Source organism: Xyrauchen texanus, chromosome 47 (assembly GCF_025860055.1).
Source record: "Xyrauchen texanus isolate HMW12.3.18 chromosome 47, RBS_HiC_50CHRs, whole genome shotgun sequence".
Lineage (NCBI taxonomy): Eukaryota > Metazoa > Chordata > Actinopteri > Cypriniformes > Catostomidae > Xyrauchen > Xyrauchen texanus.
The window spans coordinates 12,957,618-12,985,459 of record NC_068322.1 but is presented as its reverse complement, the minus strand read 5'-3'; the positions used below and the strand labels follow the sequence as shown (position 1 = coordinate 12,985,459).

The following is a 27,842-nucleotide window of genomic DNA, read 5'->3' as shown; positions in this document are numbered from 1 at the left end:
CTGATTGCATTTATTTGTGAAATTAAAATGACAGTAACATTGAAACTAATTTCAATGTATTGTCTCAATATTCTCCCTATTTTATTAGGGAATTAGGGACATATTTAAACCACACAATAAGGACTTTAAGACATTGCAGCTTCATTTTCTGTTACAACAAAGGTTTCTGTAAAGCTGCTTTAAAACTATGTGTTTGTGAAAAGTGCTATATGAATAAAAATGACTTGACTTGACTTGACATACCACTCATGTGCTTCCAAGTCCTGTGACTTGTATAAGGACCAGACTAAAATTTTAGTTGTTATTCATTGATAATTCCCCCCTGCCCTGCTCAAGTTCTACAATGGGCTACAAAAGTTGCATTTACTACAAAAATGACCCTTCAATGTTCATGACACTAAATGTCAGATTGGTTCTCACATGTCTTGTGACCAGACGTAATGATGTCATACTTCCACCATAGGCACTATAGCAACATAAGAGGGGAAGACTACAGTATATAACAACTTAAATGTCAGCACCCTGTCTACACTGGACGTGAGCATTGCATCACATCAAAAGCAAATAGAACATATTATAATCAATGATGCTGTCTACACTGGAAGTGCCTATTGTGGTGCGGAGCATCGAATAGTGCCATTCTATTGCTGACGCCCTGAGTAGCGACACCAGCAACTTTATTATCCTGTCCGTCTGAAATTAAATGATTATATAATATCTAAATATTTATACCATTTGATTTCCTTTGTAAATAAAGTAGGAAACAGGTTATTCACCCATTTAACGCTAGCCAAAGTCTATTCGAGCTCACAGCCGACTGGTCTGTGCTTTCTGCACATCAATTAAAATGTTCACGTCGTCGCTTCCAGACAGCCTCAAGCCATTGCTTCAAGCCATTGCTGCAAGCCATTGCATTGCGTCAACGGATGCACCTGGTGTAGATAGGGTGTACGAATGGACCACCTTGTAGGTGCTTTTGTCATTTTTGTACTTGCCATTATAGGTCACAATTAATTTTCATTGTATGCAAAGTGTTGCTAGGATATTCTGCCTGACATCTCTTTTTGGAAGAAGGAAAATAATACAGCGTAATGGGTAAATGGGTAAATAAATGTTTGTTACCACAAGAGATAGCATTGTCAAAGTTAATTATCAAAAGTAATGGGGATCAGCAAGACGTAACAGGGCTTGAAATATGAGTTCTCCAAGCTATACACTCCCTGGTATTGGAGCAAAAACACAAAACGTCCAGTACAATTAACTACTGTGCCAGTTGACCCAGTCAGTGGTATTTTGTGGTTGTTCAAAGCATGTTAACATGGTGGAACATGTTTTCTTAATGCGTGCCGCTAGTTCCATATGTACACAGCAGGCCAGACCCTCATGAGCCACACGCTCATTGGACTCTCAATGACCACCATATTGCATCGTCTGGACAAATTTACCCTAAGAGAGAAAGAGTAAAACAGAAATGTATCCTTTTCACACTTTGATGAAACATCTAAACGTAATACAGTTTCAAATACAGCTCCTGAGTGAGTTACAGCAGATTTGGCATCTTTGTCTCTTCTGACTGGTGTAATCCACCACTTTGGAATGGGAACATGATAGTGGATTTTTCTTTTGGTTTTGGAGCAAATGGGATCACATAATAATATTTGCTATTGTCTCACATTCACCCCCTATAGTTTACTTCAGCAACTCAAACCCCAAAATGTGAAAATTGTAGATGATTCTGTTAGTGGAGCATGACTGTCCAAAAACATCACGGTGAAAGTTCATCTCAGATTCATCTAATCATCTCTAGAATGGGCATCATAATGGATGTTCAGGGTGTTCAGCTCAGATTCAAGGCAGAGCAATGCTCTCAGCTATGACCTGAACTCTTGACCTTTGCAGACCAGAGGAACATCGCTCTTCACTTGGCTTCACATAGACAAACCTTTGACCCCTGTGTATAAGTGTGCATTTAGGCAATGCAATGCTATATATCACCCAGCATGATGCTGAAATCTCTTCCTGTCAAGCTTTTACTCCGGAAATCCATTTCAACAGTGAAACCTACCTTAAACCTTACCCAATCATGCTTTAATCCTTACCTTTATTTGCTTTAACAGGCCTAGATAGACATACAAATCTTTGTAGAGGAAAAGGCAGGGAAACATTTGCATCTGCAGAATCCAGACACACATCTGTGTTGCTGTGATATAGGTAGGAAAGTTTAGTCTGTAAAACTCACCTCAGTCTCGTCCTCTACGCAGGCAGCATAAGGTTATAATCACACTTCAAAAGGCTTCCTTCTAGACGCTATCAATCAATAACACTGACTTATATAGCAACACTTAAGAGTCAAATAAGATAGTGGAATTGTGCACTCTCAAGGGGCCCGTGGAAAGAGAATCGGGGGCAAATTCTCTCCCCTCATTAATTATTTGGCATTTTATTGCTTTGTAGAACAATATGGCTCCAGGGACTCTATTTCCACAGATGAATGGTCACAAAAAAATTAAAGAGGAAACTAAATAGCATCCACTGTTAGCATTATAAGTAAAATACTTCAGTTTAATGCCTTCTGTGGATTAACAACTGTCACAACAGATCATAGCAATCATTCAAATGTGGCAGAGAATTACCATTAGAATCATGCTTTGAAATTCTTCCTCTGTGACAAGGTGAGAGTCTGAGCCATCCTCTTCCCCATAATAGGGCCCCCTAGAGGTGTGGCAGGGGGTGATCTAGTTATGCAAGAGTACAATTAGTAAATGTGGTTAGGCCACAAGTGTTAGGCCACAAGTGTAAAAGAGAATAACAATTTAAAAAAAAAAAAGTGTATTCAATTTCTACTAATGGGTATTCATATTCATACGAAAAGAGTTTTCAAAGTATTTTCAAGATTTATATCACAAAATTCAGACCAAATTAAAGTATTAATTAAGAACATTCTTTCAGTATTGGCTACTAAAATACACTCCAAACTGACACACCCATAAGCAAAATAGTCTCTGAATTCCTGGCACAACTTATGGGCAAGTTCCCTCTTTCCACAGGCCTGTGGGCCAGTGAGGACCAGCATGGGGTAGTAGGGAGCATCCAAACTAGGCTGAGTGCTTGTTAATTAAACAGAATGACATGGAACAATCTATATTAGTGAATAATATCAGCATGAACTGTGCTTAGGAAGTCTTTGTGAGGAAGTTAACCAAATATGATTAAATGGCACACTGAATTACTTCCAATGGAAACACACTACTGGTCTAAATTAAGTACAAATCTGAAGATTGTACTGAGTGGTTTCTGCTCTGAAATGCCCCTAAAAAGAATCAGAAAGGGAATCTAAAACTCACACCTGTCAAATGTAGCCTGCGGCTGCATGAGCTGGCACACTAAGTGCATCATGTGATCTCTGGCTGCCACCACCTCTAGTGGAGGCTCATACTTGTTCACAGCAGACACCTAAAAATAAAAGACAACAGCAACATTAATATTTACCTCACAGGCACAGACGTAATCATTCATATACTTTATTTTCCGACAAACATTCAGAGCAAGTTTTCTTTTCTAATTTATCTCTTTTGGATCCTTGTCTAGTAGAGCTCTGAACTTAAAACAGCCTGCAAAAGGGATTTCTGTTGAAAATGTGTTTTAGGGCAAAATAGATGCTTACATTTTTAGAAACAAGAAACTAGAGAAACAAGATAATAGAAATCACATTATCACATTCTCTTCTGCAGTAACAATGTGTTGGTCCAGAAAATCTGTTGAGTTTTTGTGTGTACATATTAGATGTTGGCCTGATCATGAATATGATACCACATACAGTCACATACTGTTTTCCTTTGAGATTTTCACAAAATGAAACCAAGTTTCACTTGATCATATTGGTTCTTTTTTTTGTTAGCTCTTTGCTATTCTGTGGTGTCCTGTTACATTATAGACTATTTGCATAATACAGTAAGACAACAATACAGCTGTTCCTTTACTAGATTACTCTCAAGGTTGATGGCTCCCAGGAGATCAAGGTTTTGGAGACCTGCAAGATTTTGAATGCAGTTACAGGACAAATCCAGAGCCTGCAGGTTCTGTAGAGCCTGGAGACTCTCAATCTTTTGTATGACATTCCCCTTCTTAACACACATACACACAATTTGAATTTCAATGTCTAACTATAAAGTAACTAAAACACTCTAATGCCCATCTGCATGGTCATGGAATATGGCTATTATTGTTTGATTGACAGGTGAGCTTAGTTAGCACAAGGTTGACGGTAAGGACTGACAGGTGAACATCTGGTGAGATAGAATATGCATATCAATGAACAAGAGGCTCTCTATAGACCCTATGGCTATACAGTAAATCTCCTGACATAGCTTATCATCGACTGTCCTGCTTCCAATTCCCTGGCCTTACAACACCCCATGCCTGGCAGAGAACAGCGGGGGACAGCATCCACGAGCGGCTTTAGAAGCTCCAGATCCAAAGCGTGATGGGTGTGAGAAGAACAGGCTGACAGGAGCACACTGTTCAGGGTCTCAGAGCAACTGGGGGGTGGACAGGTTCAGGATGCGGGTGGGTGTGTATGAGTGTCCCCACTGCTGTGTGTGTATTAATTTTGAACGAGGTCCAGGCTCTCTCACACCGGCAGCTTGGCCTCATAGGGAAATGGACACCAAAGGACGCAGCACTGCTGACGATGGAGAATCTCTTTGATAAAGGACAGCATAAACATCCTTCAGATGAGTGGCAAAGGTCTGCTGGCATGCTGGCCTGCCATATGGTGGGCTTCAACACCAGGCTTTGTTATACTGTCTGAGATGGCCAGAGCATAATCAAGCATACAGCCTCAAAACACACAGTTATGGGAGCTGAGGTGTAAGAAAAAAAAATCAACTGTCAAGTGTATCAAACCAGTAGGAGGAGTGGCAAACAAGAGATAGTGCTGTTGCCCACACTATCACAGACTGTGAGCTAGGTAACCTTACTAAAAGGGTTGACAAAACAACATTATCAGGAGGAGGATGACAGGTGACCAGGAGATACAACGAGGTGAGCAGTGAATATAGAGCAGAAATGTTAATTAATTAATCCAACAGGGACTCATAAACACTTTAAGGAAAGAGAGGACTAATACCACAGACATGATTAAAAAAGCACATATTTGAAGTCCAATATAACATTAAAATCAAATGTTATTATGTTCATTCATCAGCTCATAATGTAGAGTGTGACATATTTTATTCCCAAAGAAACAATATGCCTGTCCTTGCCTTCATCATCTCACCCTGATGATTTCCCACCTCAAAACACACATAAATTACTTTGCAATCCTCCTCTTAACGAGTAATTATTTCAAGATATACACTCATATTTTATTATACCCCTCTGCACTTATTAATCAGCAGGAATATATTAGCTATCCTAAATGTGTGTTGCTGTTATAAAGTTGCTGGGTACATTTATGTATGTGTGTTTAAGAGGGCTGATGGGACCAGACATCTCTGAGTGGTCGATTGCCCAGGTCTCTAAAGTGCGAGATGTTGTTATGGGCCAGGCTGAGGTGTGTGAGCCTTTCACACATTTCCAGCCCCTTGATCACACTAAATGAGTTATCTGAGCAGTGAGGAATGGTCAAAGAAAGTTTTGTTCACTTGTAACTTTAATAAATCAATAGTTTAACTGTCAACATGAAATCAAATGGAACGCTATATACTTTCTTGAAGGAATGTTTCCGGTCCAATACAAGTAAAACTCAATCAACATAATTTGATTCATCTTGGCTCAAAATCACAGTTAGGTTACAGTAAGGCATTTACAATAGAAGTTAATGAGACCAGTACACTGTTTCAAAATTATAGCCACAATACGTAAACATTACATGTGTTAACATGATTGTAGTGTGACACAATCTCTTGTCTACATGATTTTAGTGTGATAAAATTGCTTACAGGGTTTATTGATGGCAAAGAAGTTGTAATATTGGATATAACTTTAAGGTTAATAAGCAAATAAATCACACTAAAACCAAGTTAGCATGTATGACGTTTACATCTTGTGGCAAAACATATATTGATATAATGTGTATTTTAATATATATGGACTGGCTCTATTCATTTCCATTGTAAGTGGCTTAAATGTAACTGCAATTTTTGCTTCTTTTTTTTATAAACGAGGGATGAGTGGAAATCAATATCATACCACAAATGCTGTCAATTATGCAAAACGTCATGGTTACTGTTGTAACCTCCATTCCCTGATGGAGGGAACGAGATGTTGTGTCGAATGTAGTGACACAAGGGGTCTTTCTTGAGAGCCTTGCGTAACTCGGAACCCTTGAGAAAAGGCCAATGAGAAATTGGCAGACAGTATTTGCATGTCCCGCCCCTGGACATATGGGTATAAAGGGATGCGGACATGTGTCTGTCAGTCAGGTTTTTGCACTGAGGAGCTGAGAATAAGGTACTGCCGTTTACAGTGGTAGGTCTAGTGTCGTGGCAAGGGGGACACAACGTCTCGTTCCCTCCATCAGGGAATGGAGGTTACAACAGTAACCATGATGTTCCCCTTCTGTCACTCACTCGATGTTGTGTCGAATGTAGTGACACAAGGAGTCCCATTTAAAAACACCATGCACTAGAGCGTGTTATGTGAACTGCTGATACAGGTGCAAGCAAACTACTGCATGCTAGAAGCAAATGTATCGGCCGCACGTAACCCTCCCCAACGTCCCCAGAAAAAGGTGTCATATACAGACCTCAGGTTCCCAGCACCACTAAGGGGGGAACAGGTGACATGACTATCATGGGAGCAAGCCGGCCAGCCACGGCCTTTTCTCTCTCCATGTTTCTCGTCATAGAGCATAAAAGCAGCTGGGGCTATCTTAATGCTATGAAATGCATCGGGGAAGGCGATCTTTTCTGGTCCTATTCTTTCAGGGGGAAAAGACCCAGCGGAAACAACATCCTGCCCCAGACTGGGGCGAAGAACCATGTGGCCAATATGTCACATGGGTTATCAAGCCACACGTGGAAGTGGCGCGGTGGTAGGTCCTACCTTCTGTGAGGGAGGAGCTCTACAAACACAGCGACCGGGGGCAAAGGGACTGCTCAAGGGAGATGTGGGTCCGCCAACAGGGGGACCGTACCGCGGAAAATACATCACAGGGCGTTTCCTGAAGAGGGAATTAAGCCTGTGGAGCCCTACCCCAGTACAAGGCACTTAAGGCTTGTAGTGGGTCTAGCCACAATTTCCTCCATTGAATTCGCAGGCCAGAAGGATAGGGAGGAAGAACATCCAGGAAGCGAGAGCTTAGTGGCTAACCTGGGAGAGAGAGCGCACTGGATCACTTTGGTGAGGACGCTAAGTGCAAGAGGAACACCAGGTCGGCTGTTCATTATTACCGAAGCGTGGCTTGCTCTTTCACCATTTGATCTGAAGCCCTAGACGGCTAAGGTGCCTGAGCACCTGGTCCCTGTGGGCTCATAGTGACACTCGAAAGTGAGCTAGGATGAGCCAGTCTTCGAGGTAGTTGAGTATGCAGATGCCCACTTCCCGTAGTGAGGCAAGGGCTGCCTTTGCACAGTTCGTGAAGATGCAAGGAGACAGGCCGAAGGGGAGGACCTTGTACTGATATGACTGGCAGTCGAACGAAATGTCGAGGCAAAATGGAGACGTGGAAGTACGCATCCTTCAGGTCTACCACCACAAACCAATCTTGATGCCGAACGCAGGTTAAAATCTGTTTCTGCGTGAGCATTTTCAACTGGAGTTTGTGTAAAACCCGATTGAGAACTAACAAGTCCAAGATTGGCCATAACCCACCGCCTTTTTTGGGTACGGTGAAGTAAGGGCTGTAGAGAACTTTCTTCATCTTGGCTGGAGGGACAGGCTATATCACATCCTTGAGTAGCAGAGTTGTGATCTATGCCCGTAAGGTGCTGGCCTTTTCGCCATGCATCGAAGTGGAACGAATACCACTGAAACGAGGCGGGAGCCTGGCGAATTGAATTGCGCAGCTGAGTTGGATGGTCCTGGCCAGCCAACGTGACGGGTTGGATAGCGAAAGCCATGCATCCAAGCTCTGTGCGAGGGACACTAGGGGGATGATCGTTTTTGACGTACCATGTGGGGCTTCGCAGCGGGGGTGGATCAGGTAACTGGGAGGGAAAAGAGCATCCCGAGGCTTGGTTGCTGAGAAAAGACTCAAAGCACCTATCTTGCTCCATGCACCCGACAGGGGGCGGGATAGAGACTGAGGAAGAGGTCCTGAAGAGACGTCTTCTGAAAATCGTCAGCGCCAGCCTGCTGGGGACGGGCAGTCTCGGGTCCAGAGGCGAGGTAACTGCGTCCGGGGAATTGGGACTGTAGGATTTTGGTGCTGGGACCACGAGAGTGCCCGCGCTGTGACCTTTGTGGCTCTGAGAGTGAGGTCGGTGGCAGAGCACAGTTCCTGAAGCACATCAGGGTCTGGACTACCCAAGTGCAGTTCTTTGAGTGTCTTAGCTTGGTGGACCTGCAGGACCCGCCTCACCGTCAAGTGTAGTGAGAGTGAATGAGTGAGGAGATCAGTTCCGGGCAGTGAAAGGTGCCCTCCACGACCTCGACAGCACATCACGCACTTCCAGGTGGCTGGGAGCAGAGTACCTCGGGACAATTGACCCGAGGTACCAATTGTCAAGCCGTGAGGGCTATGGGGAGGACGGAGGGTTCCAGTCCCGGAAAGCATGTTGGCCATCTGCTTATCAGCCCCAGACTAGGTGGGCTCATCCCGAAGGTGCCGAGTCTTCTGCGTCAGACACCTGAATGCTCTCCGATGCAGCGGCGACATCATCATCCAACTCAGGGGGCTCGAGGGAGAACACAGGCTGGCTCTGAGGCAAGCCGCACTCACCTCGAGCCTGGACAGAAGCAAGCAAATGTGCCGATGGGCGGGTGGTTCGTGGGGGCGTACCCAGCAAAACCTAGTCCGCTGCCATTCCCAAACTGCCTCCATCACCAGTCGGGTCATCCTCAATCCTGTGGGAAGAAGGAGCGACGCGGGGGGCGGCTGAAGTGGCATTCACTTTGAGAAATGAAAGCCACGACCCCAATGCTGCCATGGTCATATTCTCGCAGTGAGTACATCCACAAACGCTGCCTCAGTGTGATCGCTACCCAGCTTTCGCTTATACTCTCTTTTAGAAGTATGCACTCTTTCAACAGAAGCGCTGTCAAAGCGCCCAGAGGCATGGACTGCACAGCGTGCAGAGAAGGAGAAAGCCGCTGGTAACGTGCCGTAGATCCAACAGCAATGCTTTGCTTATAGAGGTGAGTGGAACAGTAGTGAGATTCAGCTTGCTGCTGCACAACCGCTCGGCTACAAAGAAAAAAATCTGACTGACAGACACACATCCGCTTCCCTTTATTCTGTCTGCCAATTTCTCATTGGCCTTTTCTCAAGTTCAGAAGTATGCAATGCTCTCAAGAAAGACCCCTTGTGTCACTACATTCAACACAACGTCGAGTGAGTGACAGAAGGGGAACTTGTATGGCACCTGGACTTTACCTTTAAAAACATATTTCTTGTCTTTTTGTTAATGATTTATCAGTGCATGTTATTTCAAAGAAATAGTTGTATTTTTTATTTTTAAAGGAACAATTCATGCAAAAACGTAAATTCTCTCATCATTTACTCACCTTCATTTCATACCAGATGTGTATGACTTTCTTTCTTCAGCAGAACACAAATTAAGATTTTTCGAAGAATATTTCAGCTCTATTGGTCCATACAATGCAAGTGAATGGTGATCAGACATTTATAGCTCCAAAAATCACATAAAGGAAACATAAAAGTAATCCATACGACTGCAGTGTTTAAATCTATATCTTCAGCAGTGATATGATAGGTGTGGGTGAGAAACAGAACAATACTTAAGTACATTTTTACTCTAAATCTCCATTTTAACTTTCACTTTCAGTTGTGAAAGTAAACTAAACAGGCACCACATATGACTTTCTGATGTAAACGTGAAGTTAGGTCTCTTAGTTAATCACTGTTGTATGTTAAAGCACGACCTTATGTGACATCACATGTTATACTGAAAATAATCACCTTGAGACTTTTTGGCAACTGGAATGCAAAGAAATCTGAGAGCTTATTACGGAAAGCATCCAGTATGATGAGTTGTGGCATGTGACTCATACAGGATAAATCTACCAGTCACAAAACATTAAGCAGAAAGAGCAGGAGAAAGATGGAAGGCAAGCATCCACACAGCTGAGATTATCCATCCCCTACCAAGAAATCATGAAGGATACGGATGGAAAAAATCAGACTTTCAACAAGAGGATATTAGAGCAAATATCTACATTAGTGCAAGACAAATCTGAGTGGGTCTCAGACATGACAGTAAATATCATCTCACCATATAGTTTTCTTGTAACACAAACATTAAGCTGATGTAAACCTACCTTTTATTTTATTGTTGGGAAGCTCTAGCTTTTGAAGATAGACATAATTGCATAAAATGGAGATATTTTTCAAGTTGTGCCCCTGTGGCCAAAGACACAATCAGAAATTCAGTTAAGGTGCCGATAAAATGTCATCCGGTAAAACTCTGAAACTAGAGGAGAGTGTGACGCATTAGGAAAGGGACATAAACTAATTTGGGGGCCACTTCTGTTTCTCTCCAGCACAGTCATACAATTAAATAATATCAGAGCTTCCTGAAAAAAATATTAATATTCCACCCAGAGCCTGGGGAATATTATACGGAAAATATCAGTATAATGCAGAGTGATGTAACAGTCTGAGTGCAAAATTGTCCCTGGAAGTTAGCTAAATCTGACAAAACCTCTCTTTTGGGACATCCTAAACTGGAAAAATTATTAATAGATATAATAAATTATGTTTTTCTTTACTTTATTAAATGTATTAAGTTTTAATTTAGGGGTAGGATTATTAATCTTTAGTACACTGATTATAATAGCTTTACAATAGAAGTCAATTGTATGTCCTCATTTAGATGAGGACATACAATTGTTTGAAAATGTCCTCACTAATATAGTGAAACTTGGACACACATATTTATCTTCAGCAGTGATATGATAGGTGTGGGTGAGAAACAGAACAATATTTAATTAGGTGGTTCACACTAGTAAAAAAGGTAAATAAATAGGCCAAATCATGTTTAGCTTTAAATCTACTGATGCACACAGGTTTCTGTGAGAGTTTGATTTAGGGGCTGGGTTAGGGGATAAAAAATATCATTAACCTGCTATGAAATCAGTGGAAGTCTATGAGATGTCCTCACTTATATAGTGAAACAAACCTATGTGTGTGTGTGTGTGTGTGTGTGTGTGTGTGTGTGTGTGTGTGTGTGTGTGTAAGGGGATTCTTAAAAGACTTTCAAGCCATTAATTGGAATTTACAAGCATGTACACATCCATTTCATAAACCTCTCAAATTATATAAAACTTTTGTTTAATGTATTAAACAAAATACATTACTAAAAGAGTCAAAAAGAGAGAAATAGTGTTGCTTTTACATATTGTGCAAACCCATCAGATTCAGTTCTATTATGTAAATAAGTATTACAATTGACAATAAATGTAAAAAAAAAAAAAAAGATGAAAAAAAAAGCAATTGCTAATCCAGTTCATTTAAAGAATAGTTCACCCCAAATTTTTTACAATTCTCTAATCATTTACTCACCCTCATGCAATCTCAGATGTGTTTGACTTTCTTTCTTCAGCTGAATACAAATGAAGATTTTTTTTAAGAATATCTCAGCTCTGTAGGTCCATACAATACAAGTGAATGGTGACCAGAACTTTGAAGCTCAAAAAAGCACATAAAATGAATCCACATGACTCCAGTGGTTAAATACATGTCTTCTAAAGCGATATGAAAGGTGCAGGTTAGAAACAGATCAACGTTTAAATCCTTTTTTTACTATAAATTCTCCACCCTGCTCCATAGGTGGCGATATGCACGATGAAAGTGGATCACCAAAAGCAAAAGAACAACAATGTGGAAATGAAAGTGGAAATATATAGAAAAAAAGGGCTTCAATATTGGTCTTGTTTTCACCCACACCTATTAAATCAATTTTGCAGACACGATTCATTTTATGTTGCCTTTATGTGCTTCTTGAGCTTCAAAGCTCTGGCTACTATTCACTTGCATTCTGAGGACCTACAGAGCTGAGATATTCTTCTAAATATCTTTGTTTGTGTTCAGCAGAAAAAAGAAAGCCACACACATCTGGGATGGCATGAGGGTGGGTAAATGATAAGGAAATTTTATTTTCTTGTGGTAAACTATCCCTTTAAACAATAGTTTGTGACCCTATAATGGCAAACACACAAAGGCAAACACATAATGGAGTCTACATCCTTGCCCAGATTACTCCTATATGACTCCACTTCCTAGATATATTACAGACATATTCATATAAGACAGACATATCTTAATGACCATATCTGTGACATTCACACAACACTATTCTCACCACACATGATGTCATCGCTGTTTTCCTCTCTTTGGCAACCAGGTGACGATTATTGATTTGAGGGTTTGGGTCATTAAGATGGATTGCTCTCGTGGCTTCCTGGTGTTTTACCTCTTTACACCTGTGCTCTGTTTTGACTTGGCTTTTTGTACCACCTTCTCGTTAAGTAATATTCTTCATAGTTAATGAGCTAAAACCAGCAGAGGACAGAGAGTATGATTGATTTGTTGCTTTATTGTCAGTTTGAACGAGGGGCTGTGAGCATCATAAACCGTTGATATAAAAAACCTGCAAAATGAGAGCTTTAAAGGGAGCATTTGGAGAGCACAATTTTCTAATATCAGTGATTTCATTACGTCATCAAATATGTTATAATGTCCTAATGATTGTGTAAACATGAGCCATAGTCAAAAACCTTGACTATGAATGAACAACTTAACACAACGTAGGGGAGGTAGAAAAGTACGAAATACTGAATGAGATTAGGTATTCCTATTTCCTCTCCTAAGGAAGCAAAACAAATGAACAAACGCAGGGTGAACTGTTTCGTTTTGCCTGATAAAAAGTTTGGTACTCTAATCTGGCATCTGTTATTCCAGACACAGGCTGCAGGCCTGGTAGGGAGATGGCATACGGGAAAATTCTATAATTGAGAGCAGCGGTTTGATAAAGTAAGAAAATTAGACGAAAATGTCCCCAAGCCAAGTGACAGAATCCTTTCACACTCTAAAAGGTGTGGTCTGGTCCCTTCTGTGAGTGCAAGTGTGTGTGTGTGTGTGTGTGTGTGTGTGTGTGTGTGTGTGTGTGTGTTTGGGTTCAAGGCACTGGTCTGAAATGTATCTAAAAAAATTTATCATATAAAAAAACAACACAAGCAACTAAAGAAAATAAAACTGAAAATAAGATGTAAAGCTCTTTGACCATGAACACTACAATGTTTGCTTGAATGTGTGACACGATTCGAGGTTGATGACAAAACAAATGGAATAGCTCAACCCCCCAAAAAACAAATTCTGTCATTCTGACTTCCTTTTCTTCTGTGGACACAAAAGGAGAGGCTAGGAACAATGACAGCCTCAATCACCATTCAACGCCATAGTAAGTTAAAAAAAAAAAAGATGTAATGAAAGTGAATGGCGACTGAGACTCTCCCTTTGTGTTCCACAGAAGAGTTAAAGTAGGCTTTGTTGAGTAAATGATGACACAATTTAAATGTTGGGGGAACTATACCTTAACACAGACACACATTTGTTTTTGAGTATGAGTGTGTCTAGACTGTGGTGATCTTTTTGTCCTTTGTAGCCTGTTTAATGGCAGCCTGTCTTTGAGACGCTGTAGCCTCATGTTTTGCATGGTCAGGTCTCCCACGCCTGTCTGGCTGCGGTGGAGGAGGCTCAAAGCGTTGATGTACTCCAGCTCTGCGTAACGCACCCCTTGATCAACCACCAGGTTGAGCAGTTCATCCGCAGTATTATACAGCATCTCATAGTACTGCCTAGATAGAGAGACAGAGAGAGACAGTGTGTTATATCAAAAAGCAGAATATGATAATGCTCCTTTGAAATAAGGTGGCGGCAGTGTTTCCGAGCTTCATCGTAAGTCGAGGATAAAATCATGCTGCATTTTTGCATTAGCTCCTAAGTGGATTCATTGGAAATGTGACATTTACAAAACATGTTAGAACATCAGGGCCCAGTTGCATGAAACCCCTTAAGTTAAGAAACCCTTTAGAGACAATACACTTACAATTATAACTATGTTTTAGTAACTTAAGAGGGTTCTTGCAGATGGGCCTAGACCACTTTAACATAGACTCTTTGGTCTAAATATGCTGCTGACCAATAAGATGGGGCAACGCATTCTACATTAGAAAAATAGGTCAAAAAGCACACTTACACATGAGCACACACACATACACACATACACACATACAAAGAGCTTACAACTTCCATTTCTGCAGCCAAGGCACATTTGTAACAGGGGTGATAAGAGCTGAATGTGTTTGTGACCCCATCAGAGCAGACTCCTCCTCTGAATTGCTCTCTCCTAAAGCACCTCTCTCATGCTGCATTACTGAGGCAAATAGAAAAGTTCTTAGCCAGCAAGAATCTTTCTCACTAACTCCCGTATCAAGCTGGCACAGTCTTCCAGGTGCTCAGAGACTTCTGGCTGCACTCTAAATGAGCCTAAGAATCCATTTGAAACAACTTCTCACTTTTAAACTTCTCAGGTTAGAGCAAACAGTGGCAGAAATATTTTTGTTTTGCCTTTTTATGACTAAAGCTGTGAAGATTTTCGAGCCAAGTCAGATGGCTATATTAAGGATATGAACTGGAGATAGTCAACGCAACTAAACATATATGCTCCATGGCTGTTATTTCTATCTACTATATTATTTCCACATTTTCTATGTAGTGCCCATAAATATTCTGCAAACATCACTACTACTATTGAATATAGGGGTTAGATATTCTGTTTGTGCTATGGTCATAAATGAAACCTCAAATAATGTGGCTTGATGAGGAGAGTTTTTAGTACTCTCTGACTTGTGATTTTTTTTTTTGCCAGGCAGAGCATAAACAGACAAAACCATTCCATAGACTTTAATTGAAGGAGGGACCCAAAAGTGTGAATCTGAGCACAAGTGCACCTGCAGGACAGAGAGAGGGCAGTTCCATTAACCCCCATTCATCTCTGACACAGAAAAAACACAGCCATTTATAACGGACCTGACAGTACAGTGTCCCAGTAACCCTTCCTGTGCCAGGGCGTTAAACCACCCGACCTGCACTGTTTGCTAATTAGGACTCAAAGCAGGACACTGAAGGAGATATTCTCCTATACAAAGTTTTATTTTAGACTATGTTTGAGTTACAATTTTTATCACCTGACATCCATGATTTTATGTATTGATTCAAATAGGACTAAGATTTCCATTTTTATTACAGAAGTGTGAGTGTCTGTTTTCAAGATGTGGGCATTACAGAAAGTTGAACACTTGAATTAATTTAGGTGATAAAATTCACTTATCTTTTAAAACTTAATCTGTTTAAATTTAAAAGTACTTGCCATTTTAAAAATACATTTGAAGAGCGGAGGAGGGCGGGGCCGGGCTGGAACGATGCGCGCCTGGTCCCCAATCAGCTTGATGGGACGCGCGAGGGATAAAGGCAGCCGGTGACGACGGTTCGAGAGAGAGAGAGAGAGAGAATTACGGGCAGCTGCCCTGTGTGTGTTTGTGTGTGTCTTTTTATTTAATTCAATATTATTTATATTGTTAGTTCTCGCCTCCCCCTTTTCCCTGAACCCCCCATTTTAAATAATTATTTAATTAATTTATTTAATTTTAATTTATTAATTCCACATAATAAATTAATTTGATAAAAACCCTATTAAAACAAACTTCACGAGCTTGTAGAAGTTGGCGCTTAAAATAAACCCACTGAAATAAAGACTAATCAGTGTATTATACATTTATAACATTATGCAATTGAGCTGAGAAATTTAGGTAAGTATCTTACCTGATGCTAATATTACAGTGGCCAGTCTTAGCAATTCCGGTGATTTGGACCTCCTTGTTGATGTTATTTCCTTATGTTTTCTTCAGATAGCAAAACAAATCTACATCCATATTGAAAGGCGCACAGCAGGCAGAAGATTGAAGTGCATAAGTACGATCTTAACGGTAGTTCATGTAGATCAAAACACTTGAGGAGAAGCATTGGTAAAAATGCAATATCAGCAATCACAGACATTTGCATTTGGACAGGATTATATTTCTCAGAGGACCCTTGAGTTAGCTGAAAAACAGTAGGTAATTTGCTCTGAAATTATTACAGCGGTTGTGTGAGGAAAAACACAGAATTGTCAGATTCAGACAGGAATAAAATCACAAATTATGCATGTGAAACACAAATTTCCCTAACCTCCTCAGGGACAACTCCCGTCCGAAAAGAGCTATAGGCAGCAACTTTGTGTGCCATTAAAAAGGTTGATTCTTATGCAAAATGCACAGGAGACTCTAATAGCAATTCATTTCAATAGAGTTCAGTGTAAGCATGTTGCTAAACTAACAGTGCTATATTCTCATTAACAGAAAACATACACAGCAAACACAAATATTGGTTAAAAGAGTAAATGTTTTTTACTACACAGAACACTGATTTATTAATAATATTCAGCATTGCATGAAATCAGAGACTATTTAGCTGAGACGGGCCATTTCTATTTAATTGAATGGGAGAAATTTGATCTGCCAACCAAGGAGCTCAAAGTGCCCAATGGTCAACAGATGTATAAAGGAAGCCCCGCCTTAAAGGTAAATGAGCCAATCAACAGCTTTTAGATACAGACATCGCCTGACAATCAACTCGAGGATGCGCATGCACATTAGCTATACAAGCCAGGTAAAGAAGTACAATTTAGGATACCATTGTCAGATTTCACTGTATATTTGAACAATGCTCTTTGATCGTAATCCTGCCCAACTGTTTTGGAAATTTTGGTCTTTCTCCATACAATTAAATAGCAGCTAAATGTCATAACCAAAGATGGCCGACAGTGGACTGACTTGCTAGCTAGACTGATGAAATACATGTTTATTTCTATTCAATACTTCTCTTGCTTTAACTGCCATCATGGATTTCTTTTTAATTAACTCGTTGCAATGCATTCTAGATTGCCTTCTGCACAAAGGATACATGCAATGCCACCTAAGGCCCGAAATGGATTCTACATATGTTCGTGAACGTACACGCTTCTACAGTATCTACACAAGCTTTCTTTTGTGCATTGTTGCATTCTGAAATTTGTTTCTTTACACAACGCAAGTATGCGTTGCAACCTCAGTGCAGCCACAAGGGGCGCCTTAGTGGACATTAGTGTGAACTGTCCGATTCTATAGTGAGTTTTATCTTTTAAACCAACAACTGTAATGGAAGTGCAACCGTTCGAAGAAAATGTTGTGGAGCAAATATGTTGAAGTCAATATATTAACAGCAACTTACCTGAATAATAACACATCTGGTTTTATGGCACAAACTTTTGAAGGTAACGGTAATTGCCCCCTTAAGTAGTGAGGTTTGTTACCACCATAACACTGCAAAAACATTTGTTAAATATGTTTAACCGGACCGTGCGTTGGCCAGGTGCCTATAGTAAGACCTAACTTTTGGAACAGCATTTACACCTACGATGTGTCTGTTTGTTCGAGATTGGTTGGACAACTACAAAACTCTACACACTAAATTTAACACATTTTAAAAACAATTAGTAAAAGAGAAGTGACTTGCTAATCTAATTAATTCTCTGTGGCTTTAAGACCTCCCCCTCATTCCCAATCCTCTCTCTCATCAGAACAGGAACCTCTCACACATAGGACTTGCACCTGTGTATGTTTTTCTGAGTGCCATTAAGTTTTAATTAGACTGTTTCTGTGTGTACAGTACTGCACACCAGGAGTATTAAGCTCATTTATGATGAATGCAGTGAAGGATGCTGGGAGATGTTTGTTGGCATAAAGGGAGACAGTGAAAAAACTGGAATCAGCACAATTAATTTCCTCCAATTTCCAGCATGTACAATTTTAACGCCATTAGGAGCTGCTTCTGTCAGCGCTTTCTTTGCAACACATTAGTTATCAGCTGGGAGAGAGAGAAAGCGGGCAAGATGCCCAAGACAATCCTCTCCTTCAAGCAGAACATGCATGCTTGTCACCAAGGTAACAAATGCCATTGCTTTACGTGCAAAAGTGCATATCAGGCTTCACTGAAGTTCCCTCGACAGGTCTGATCTTCCCGTTAATCGGAACATTTTGCAGGCAGGCTGGTCTTTTATCAGTAGGTCTGTTTAAAGTAAGATGGACTTGGCTTTGGTCTACTGAAGAGAAAACACCTGGACAGGAATCATGGGATAGCAGGTTGCATAAATGGTATGTGGAGACCACTGTAAATTCATATTATATGTCCAGACACTGGCTGTGAATGCTCATTTCAATGGTATCTCCCATCTTCCAATGATAACTGTGCTAAAAGTCAAAAGAGAATATAGAAAAATATTTATAAAAAAGATATCCTTATAAACAAATAGTGGCTCCCAAAATAGTATTTGTCACACTTAAAAATGCATGGATGGTATTGCATTAGATAACAAAATATCAAATCAAGTCAAACCAACATTTATTTTCAGGAAATACAGCACTTTTCAAGCAAAAGATAACACAAAAAGAAGCGTATTAAATAGCAAATGTTACAACAGTGGATATAATGTAAAATATAAAAGCATTTAATCATTTTCTGGTTTTCAAACCTTAGTGGAACATGCCTACAGTATTGTTAATTTGATTAATTACACCAGGTACCGAAAAGTGACATTATTATTGAAAATAGGTATAGTATCCTATGCTTGCAGATGTTGCTTGGTTTGATATTTTGAATCTGAATGAAATTTATACATTTCGGAGTATTGCTTAAATATCTGTATAATTTTTTGGGACCACAGTATAAACAGATATAGAAAAAAGGCCATATGTTCAGAGCAATGTGCTGTCAAGTGCAGCTGCTGGTTGTTTTTTGGATATTGGGAGCACAGAGCAGCCGTGGTAAACAGAGCAGGCTGTCATCTTGACACGCTGGTAAAATGTCGTTTTTCCAGAGGCCGTTACAAATGGCCTCACAAGACAGGTGCTTTTCCAGCAGCCTGACCACTGACCCTGCATGCCAGTCAACCAGGTGAGTCTCTGAACTGAGAATTTACTTCTCAGTGATCCAGCTTATATACGATTTTCCACTGGGAAGTGAATGAAAGAACTTGGCTGACAATAATGGCAGATTTGTAATTACGTATTAAGGTTTGTTCACACTGACAGCAATGTTTGACTGCAAGTTTGCCAAGCATCTGTACTGTTGGTTTCTAGGAGGTGTTCCTCCTCGAAAGCAGTATCCAACCATATCAGGAGCAGGATCATGTGAGTTTATCTGTCTGCACTCCCATTGTTGGTTGCCACATTGCATCAGGCTCATTCGCATGAAGCTCAACTCGGCTCATCTATGTTGCATTGGCAACTGTCACAGCACTGCAAAAATGAATTTGTGTTTTTATCTTATATTCTGGTAAATATATCTAAACATTCTTAAAACAAGACAAAATTACTTGAGAAGCAGAATGACATAAATCATTAAGAGGTCCACATTTCTCCAGATAAATTTGATAATGGTGTTTTTGTTCTCTATCCACACCCTTTTCAAATGTTTTCCAAAAGTTGCTCATCCACAATAAAATGAATGAAAATGCTTTAATCCCCTTATGCGAGTTAAAAGACATAAGAAGTGTAGTCTGAAATGCAACTGTCCTCATGTTCTGCCGCCTGATAGCAATAACTAGTAAACTTCCAGTCGCCTTAGTAAAGCAATTCGAAGGTCGTTCAAAGTAGCATTTATATGTAACAAAGCTCTTAATGTGGATAGCAGGCACAACAACAGCGCTACAACACAGGCCGCCATCTTGTGCACAATTATATATATTTTTGACAAAACTAATTTCAAACATTTAACATACGCCTTTAGATCAAAAGATTTTTAAGATCATTAGAAACATTTCAGTCAAGTGTTTCAAAAGTTTTGACCGGTAGTGTATATGCATTTGGCAGACACTTCTATCCAAAGAGACTTTAGGCTAATTTATAATTACTGGATGAACAAGCTTCCTTTAGTTTGCCTAAAAATTATGACAAAATGCAGATGTTTTGGTTCTGCTAATGCTTGATTCTCCTGTTCATTCTCACCTCTAAAAATTCTCTGCTAGTCGAAAAGCATTTTAATCTAATCGTGGGTGTGGTTTTGACATTCCTCAACAAACTAATTTTAAAATGACGGAGCACATAGTTTAAATGCAGGTTTCGTTCACCCAAGGGGTGCTTTAGTTTGTTCAGTTCGTCTTCATCTGTTGTATAAATTAGTCTTTAAGTGCAATAGTCTTTACATTTTATCAGCATGCATGTCTCCTGGGAATCCAAGCAATGATCTTGGTGTTGCTAACAGCTGAGCTACAGGTGTGATTGAGTGTTACTGTCTGTCACCATTATCTTTGTAGTATATACTGTATGTATCTACTGACACTCTAAAAGCCTTGGATGAACTGGGTTCTAAATGGGTTCTAGATGCATAGAGGTCATGGGATAGTTTGTCCTCATGAGTTATCCTATTGTAATCTTTGATCAGTTCTATCCACCATGCTTCATAAGCTAATGAAATATAGGGATTTAAAATCACACACACACACACACACACACACACACACACACACACACACACACACACACACACACACACACACACACACACGCACGCACAAACACAAACACACACAAACAGCAGTCACCTGCGAGGTTTGGGTGACGTTGATTAGACATTACTGAGGCAACTACAGGACTCTGAACATGGTCTGGCTCTGTCTAAGGCAGTGAGCAGATGGTGTGAGTATATGGGTGTGTGTGAGTGTGTGTGTGTGTGCGTGGTGAGCATGTACTGAGAGTAAAAGCACTCTAATTTTGCTGGGGGACTGAACCAAAACAAGGTGCAAGGTCATTTAGATGAAAAACTCCAGAGTGACGTTGTTTACTCCTGATTTAAACTTAAAAATGTCAGCTCCTGTGGCAGTAATTCTCTGCACACAAACCACACTGTTTGTACTAGTAGAAAATAAATGAAAACACTAACTGCTCAGTTCCATATTGATGCTTTTAAGGATGCTCTGCTGTGTTTCTGCATCTCCTCTGTGTTTCACATCACTAGATGGCACTGTGTCCAAACTGTGCTGTAATCGTGGAGTGCTGCTGGGTTTGGCCACTGCACTGCACAGCTTTAACTCAAATCGATGGTTATTACTATGTCCTTGGCCCAGTCGCCCACAGCACACATTCAGATGGGAGAGCAGCCAGCGATTCCCTTCTTCCTCATGGGCCTTTCTCCATCTCCCAGCATCACTTCCATCCAAATAAGCCTCCATCTCTCTTAATTAATCCCTCTTTCTCTTAAACCATTCGACAGACATACACAAGCACACACAGCCATTTACACACACTCAAAACTGAATGTAAATGACAGAGGTAGAGCTGCATGAGTCTGGCGCTATATCGCTGCAGCATAGTCTACAAGCAGTTTCATAAGTATTGTACTGCAGTGCGTGTCTGTGGGAGGGGTTAATCAGAGGTACCATTAGTAAACAATGCACCACCTGTACCTCCCATGCATCATATGAGCAAGAGAAAGAGAGAGACAGTTCAATGTAATGCGCTGTAATAATCATGCAATGAATCCGTCATTATTGATTTGATTACTTCTACAGCAAAATGCGCAATAATCTATCTAATTTAACTGCCCTGATAGTAATCTTCAAATAAAAACATAGAAACATAGTGTTAGACATCTACAGACTGGAGAGAGTTTACGTTTATTGACTGTCTTTTATAAATTCATAAACAATTAAGGAGCACACCGGACAAGACTGCATGTAGGGTTCTTTCACATGACATCAATATCACCATATGCAGCAAACATCAAGCAACCGAATTAGACCTGGTACCCAAAGTTCAAACAATTTAGACTCTAATCCCGTTTGCCACTGACCTTCTGAAGCACAGCTAATGATATATTACATATTGTTACAAGATGGAAGACTAGTCTGAGTTACAGTAGCCTTTCTGTCAGCTCGAACTGGCCATTCTCTGTTGAACTCTCTCATCAACAAGGCATTTTCATCTACAGAACCACCACTCATTGGTTGTTTTTTGTTTTTCGCACCATTCTCTATACACTCTAGAGACATGTTGCGTGTGATTTGGTTCATAACATGGGACTTTTAACTTTAAATAAGCCCCGCAACACACCTGGGACACTTATTTTTAAATTACATAGATTTGGCTCCGTTACAATGCTCTGTATGTAAGTATTTAACAAAATAAGTTTTATATAGCCTATAGATTCATCAGATGAAGAGTTTGTATGTATATATTTTACCGGATTATTTTTTTTATAAGGAAAAATTAGTGGAAATAAATGAAAGTAAAATATTGGCAACTATTGTATTACAATTTTTCAGACTGAAAAAGCTCCAAAAAGCAACTATTGGTACAGATTATTCAGGAAAAACGATAAATCTATCTACCTCTAGTTAGGACGCAGTGTATAGGAAGAGAGATCCTCTAGGTATCAGCTTCCTGTTGAGGTACAGTTGAGTGCTTAAGTTTGCATCCTCCCTTTGTCCCCATTTTAGAATTCATACAGATATAAGAGATAAAATATCATAATTAAAAAGAACTATCATATTTTAAAAGTTCTATAACAAAAGACACAATCAGTCATTGACCATTGAGAAAGTACCACACCTAATTTTAACCAAGGGGATGTACATTTTTTAACAGGATCATATGTGAAAATTCAGTTATTATTTTGCCTTATTTCGGAATATGTAAATATCTTTTATGTCAAATTGCTTCATCAGGGCAGTACTAAAGTAAAAACAAAATTAAATGCACCCCCTTTTTTTTTTTAAATTTGTACTTAATTTATTTTGTAAATGATGAACATCTTGCAGATTCTGCAAGGGGGTGCAAACTTATGCACTCAACTGTATAAGAGTTCACTCTCCCTCAAAAATATACTGGAACAGCTCCCATCACTTCCTCTAGCTTCACCACCAGGGGGTCATAGTCCATGCTGGCTGCATTGGCAACGATGGCGTAGTTTCCTTGTTTAGCCAGAGGGATCAGATAAGGGAAACAGTGGACCCTAAAAGGATAGAGACGACAGGCAATGAATGACAATTATGGTAAAGACAGATAAAAACAGATTCCAGAAGCTTTTTTTCCAGATTGCACAGGACTTAAAAGTCTGGTTGGACTATATTGTAGATTATTACATGCTTCCCATCTAAATGCAAATACACATTTAAAGACATGCAATGTAATACATGTACTTTTGTGTACAAGGTGCATATTGTGTAAAACATGTAGAAATTTGTTTTGTAATGTCTGTTTATATCGTTTATTCTTCTAATTTGTCTGTTTATTGTAATGTGCATGATGTATCTTGTTCTAAATGTTGCCTTTTTCTAATCCATCCATCCATCCATCCGTCTGTCTGTTCATTCATCTACCCATCCATTTATCCATCTATCTCAAAAGTAATGTATTTGAATGTGTGTGTTGTTAGCTTAGGCGCACTGAGTAAGCAGTACACTATACTGTTACTGGTCCCCAGAGAAACTCCAGGTACTGGTGGTGAATATCTTTCTACACAGAACCACTCAATAAATACTGAATAAACTAATATGATGTAATATCCTGTGAGCAGGTGCATTTGTGGGTAAAATCTGTGAAGTGTTCATGGGGTTATAAACCGGAGTATAGGTGTAAAGATAAAGAGATTCTGAGAGATACAAAGAGAGAAGTTAAGACAGAGAGTGTTTCTGTAATGACTTCAGTATCCCTGTAATAAAACCTCCCCTTCCTCATTCACTATTAAAAAGGCTTTAAGAGAAGCCTCCCTGCTTCCAAACCATAAAGCCTACATCCTTTTTACCTTCTCTGATGGCTTAATTTACCCTCAAGCACTGTCAAGGGAAATTTGCTTGATGGAAAAAGTCAATAACGCATAGCATGGGAGCCACAAGTTATTGTTTCCAAATCATAAACAGAATCACACAAGCTAAACGATATCAGAGAATAATAGGGCAAGTGGGAGGGAGGGCATGTGGAGGGGGTGGGTAGTGGTAATGGCCTATTCGTGCTCTTTAGGAAAAGCTGAATTTGGGCTGACTCTACCATAAGTGCAGGGAGAAAGAAAAATAGGATGTAGGGTTTGGAGGTTTGGATATGTAGATTTAGTCCTTGTAGATTCAGTCTGTCAGATTCAAAGTGAGTTATGGCAAAACTTAAAACATTCATAACTTTTGGGTCACACGACAGAGCAACACTTTTTCCACTATGTCCTTGAGTCCTTAAAATTGGTGCATTCACACAGATGGAGTGCTTCGACCTACCCGACCTCCAGATGCAGCACTGGTAAGAATCAGTCGGCGATGTCCTGGAAGGATCTGGAGAGGTCTGTCAATGTCAGCTCTCGACTGCATACACTCTCATTGTTCACCTGGGCATCTGAGCCTGGGGAAACACCTACAAACACACACACAAAAAACAAAATTAGATGAAAAACGTATATGAACAGATATCTTTAACATCTTGCAGTGTGTATAATCATTGCAAAAATGGTTTATTTGTGACAAATTTGCAGTAATCCTGGACAATTTTTCAATACTAGTAACATCTAAATTTCTAATGTCCCCATAATTCAAATCTCTTAAAAACATACTGTACTAAACTACGTTTTTTTTTTTTTAAGTAAAAATGCAGAAAGTTTTTTTTGAGGTTAGGGTTAAGTTTAGAGAATAGAATCTATATTTCAAACAGAATAAAAATCATTATGTCTACGGAAAGTCCTCATAAGGATAGCTGCACAAACGTGTGTGTGTGTGTGTGTGTGTGTGTGTGTGTGTGTGTGTGTGTGTGTGTGTGTGTGTGTGAAAGTTCAACACTGGGTGATCAATGAGGCAGGAGAGATGGACTCTGACTTCCTTTAACTCTGTGGCGTGTCTCCGCACTTCTGAAGGTCACATTCAACACAAGCACACACATACAACACGGTATGCAGAGCAGTACGTGTGTGTGTGTGTGTGTGTGTGTGTGTGTGTGTGTGTGGATGTGTTTTCTGTGCAGATGGATGCTATTATGCTCATATAGCCCTTGGTCCCTTGTGTTTGTTCAAGATGATGGGCGCTGCCATACAGCAATTATATAAATACACACAGGCCAAAATCAAAAGACATGGAAAGAGACACAGAATATGTGTATGTGTGTGTTCATTCTGTAGTTAATTACTGTCTGCTTATAACTATTGGAAGAAAAAGGTTTGTTGGAGATAAGGGAGTGTTTGTCGTGGCTTGATAAAAATGCTTGAAGACAAGAAGTACAAACACACTGATCAGTATAAGGAATGATTTCTAATATCAGAGAGAACTGAGAAATCCTTTGTTGTGATGTCCTGTGGTTAGCAGAACGGTTAGCCTTCCATAAGAAGCAAACAGTTCAATTAGGGTTCATTCCATAACTCTGATGAGTAACAAATCAACAATTTAAACTTTCCTGAAATCATATTTTAACGGGTAAGTGATTTAAATTCAACTGTAATTAGTAATGCTTGCAATGGAAAGCATCCCGATTACTATTGCTCATACTTTAGAACAAACACCTAACTCTAAGGTTTAAACCTTGTCATGAATGAGGAGAGGTGTGCTAAGAGGCCAGACTTACAATGTTCACCTGGTGGACACTAAAAGAGGTGAAAAAAATCCATAGACTTGCATTGAAGGAAGGACCCAAGCCATATCTAGGGGCCAGAATATCTTAGAGACTTGGGGTGGACTCTTTTCACTTGGGCCACTAAGAAACGACCCCGAACACCTTAGCAACCGTTTTTAAAAATGCCCTGGCAACCACCTACAACACCCTAGTATTGTGGAAGCGCATTTTGCATGGCAAGCATCACTCAAATTTTCTTTATAAAATGTAAAGATTTAGTCTTAATATTACACTTTAAAATAAACCCAAATTAGTTAGCAGCCAGCAACACACATTTTCAATAATAATAATAATAAAATGCTAATGCTGATTGCTTCAGTCCTCTCTGAGATAGGATCTATTTTTGTATAACTGACACATACACATACTGTTTTACCAGTTGGGTGCAATCAAAAATGGCTGTTTATATTAGACAGTTTATCATTTTTGTGAATTTGGAACACAGCCCTGCAAGAACAGCATGATTCCAAATGTTCAGAGTGTACTGCAAATCGAAAGGAAATCAATGTTGCACAGCAATTAACCTGCAAATTTGCAGTATGCAATTAGTGTGAATGTTGTCCATATGCAGAGCTGGATGTGGTTGTCTTGTTGCGTGTGTTGTTAACACATGTGTGCTCATGTATATACACACCAACTGCTAGTGAGTGAGTCAGTGTGCGAGCGTGTGTAGTGACTCACAGTGCAGTGGAATGTAGCATGTGGCGAACGATGGCTGCTCGGTTGAAAGTGTGTGTGCCAGGCCCCCTGCCCCTGGTCCCCACTGGGGGTGTGAGAGAGTGATGGGGCCCACTGTCTGTGTCCCTTTCCTCCATACATCTGAACTCGGCCTACTGTGAAGACATGATCAAGGATGCGCTGTATGGGGTCACCAATTTAGAGCCGTAAACAGACTGCCGTATTCCTCCTGCTTGGCACAGCTCTCTTCCTCTAACTTCTAAGCTTTTAAATTTCTTTAGCTGGAGGGTGTGTGATTGCATAGATGTGTGTGGTGTATTTCGTGGCTCATCCAAGTATTTTCAAATCCTATTTTGCCTAAGGGTCTGTTCGACGCCATCTGCAAGAGGGTGGCACTCATAAAGATGGAGAGAGGGTACATCAATCACTCACTGATATTCTTCTACACGACCACATCCCTCTAACTGTCAGGGTGATTGAAGCTCTACCCATAAACTGCTGTTGACAAACTGCATCACCATGCACCAGTGTTATTATCACTAACGAAAACTAAAATTAAAGCGAAATAAAACATTTCCTTAAATGACATAAAAATACAAATGAAAACGTAACCAAATAATCAAACAAATACATTTTTGTTTTAAGTTATCAAATAGCATTATACATATTAAAATAATTAGTAACACTTCACATAAGGTTCCATTCATTAACATTTGTTAGTGCATTAGGTATCATGAACAAACAATTAACAATATATTTTATATAGCATTTATTAATCTTAGTTAATGTTAGTTAATAAAAATGCAATTGTTCAATGATAGTTAATGTTAATTCATAGTGAATTAACTAATGTTAACAAATACAACTTTTGATTTTTAAAATGGATGTTTGTAATATGTTTTATTTAACATTAACAAAGATTAATAAATCCTTTAAAAGTATTATTCATTGTAAGTTCATGTTAATTAATATTAATAAATGTTGTTAAATAATGTTAACAAATTAAACCTTGTTGTAACGTTTTACCAAATAATTAATTACATTTAATTAAACTGATAACTATTTAAAGAATATCGGTTAGTGCTTTAACACTTTGGCAGCACTAAAAATCCCTAAAATATTTTATAGAAATAATTTCATTTATTTATATTTTATTATTAATATTTAAAGTATGAAATATAACAATATATATATATTTTTTAAATAATAAAAAATATATAAAGATAAATATACATAAAAACTAAAGCTAAACTTTAACTAGAAAACAA

At 39.5% G+C, this 27,842-nt stretch overlaps 1 pseudogene; it reads right to left on the bottom strand.

Annotated features, from left to right (window-relative positions):
* Positions 1-21,488, bottom strand: part of LOC127638857 (uncharacterized) — a 48,930-nt pseudogene extending 27,442 nt beyond the window's left edge.
* Positions 21,489-27,842: the final 6,354 nt, after the last annotated feature.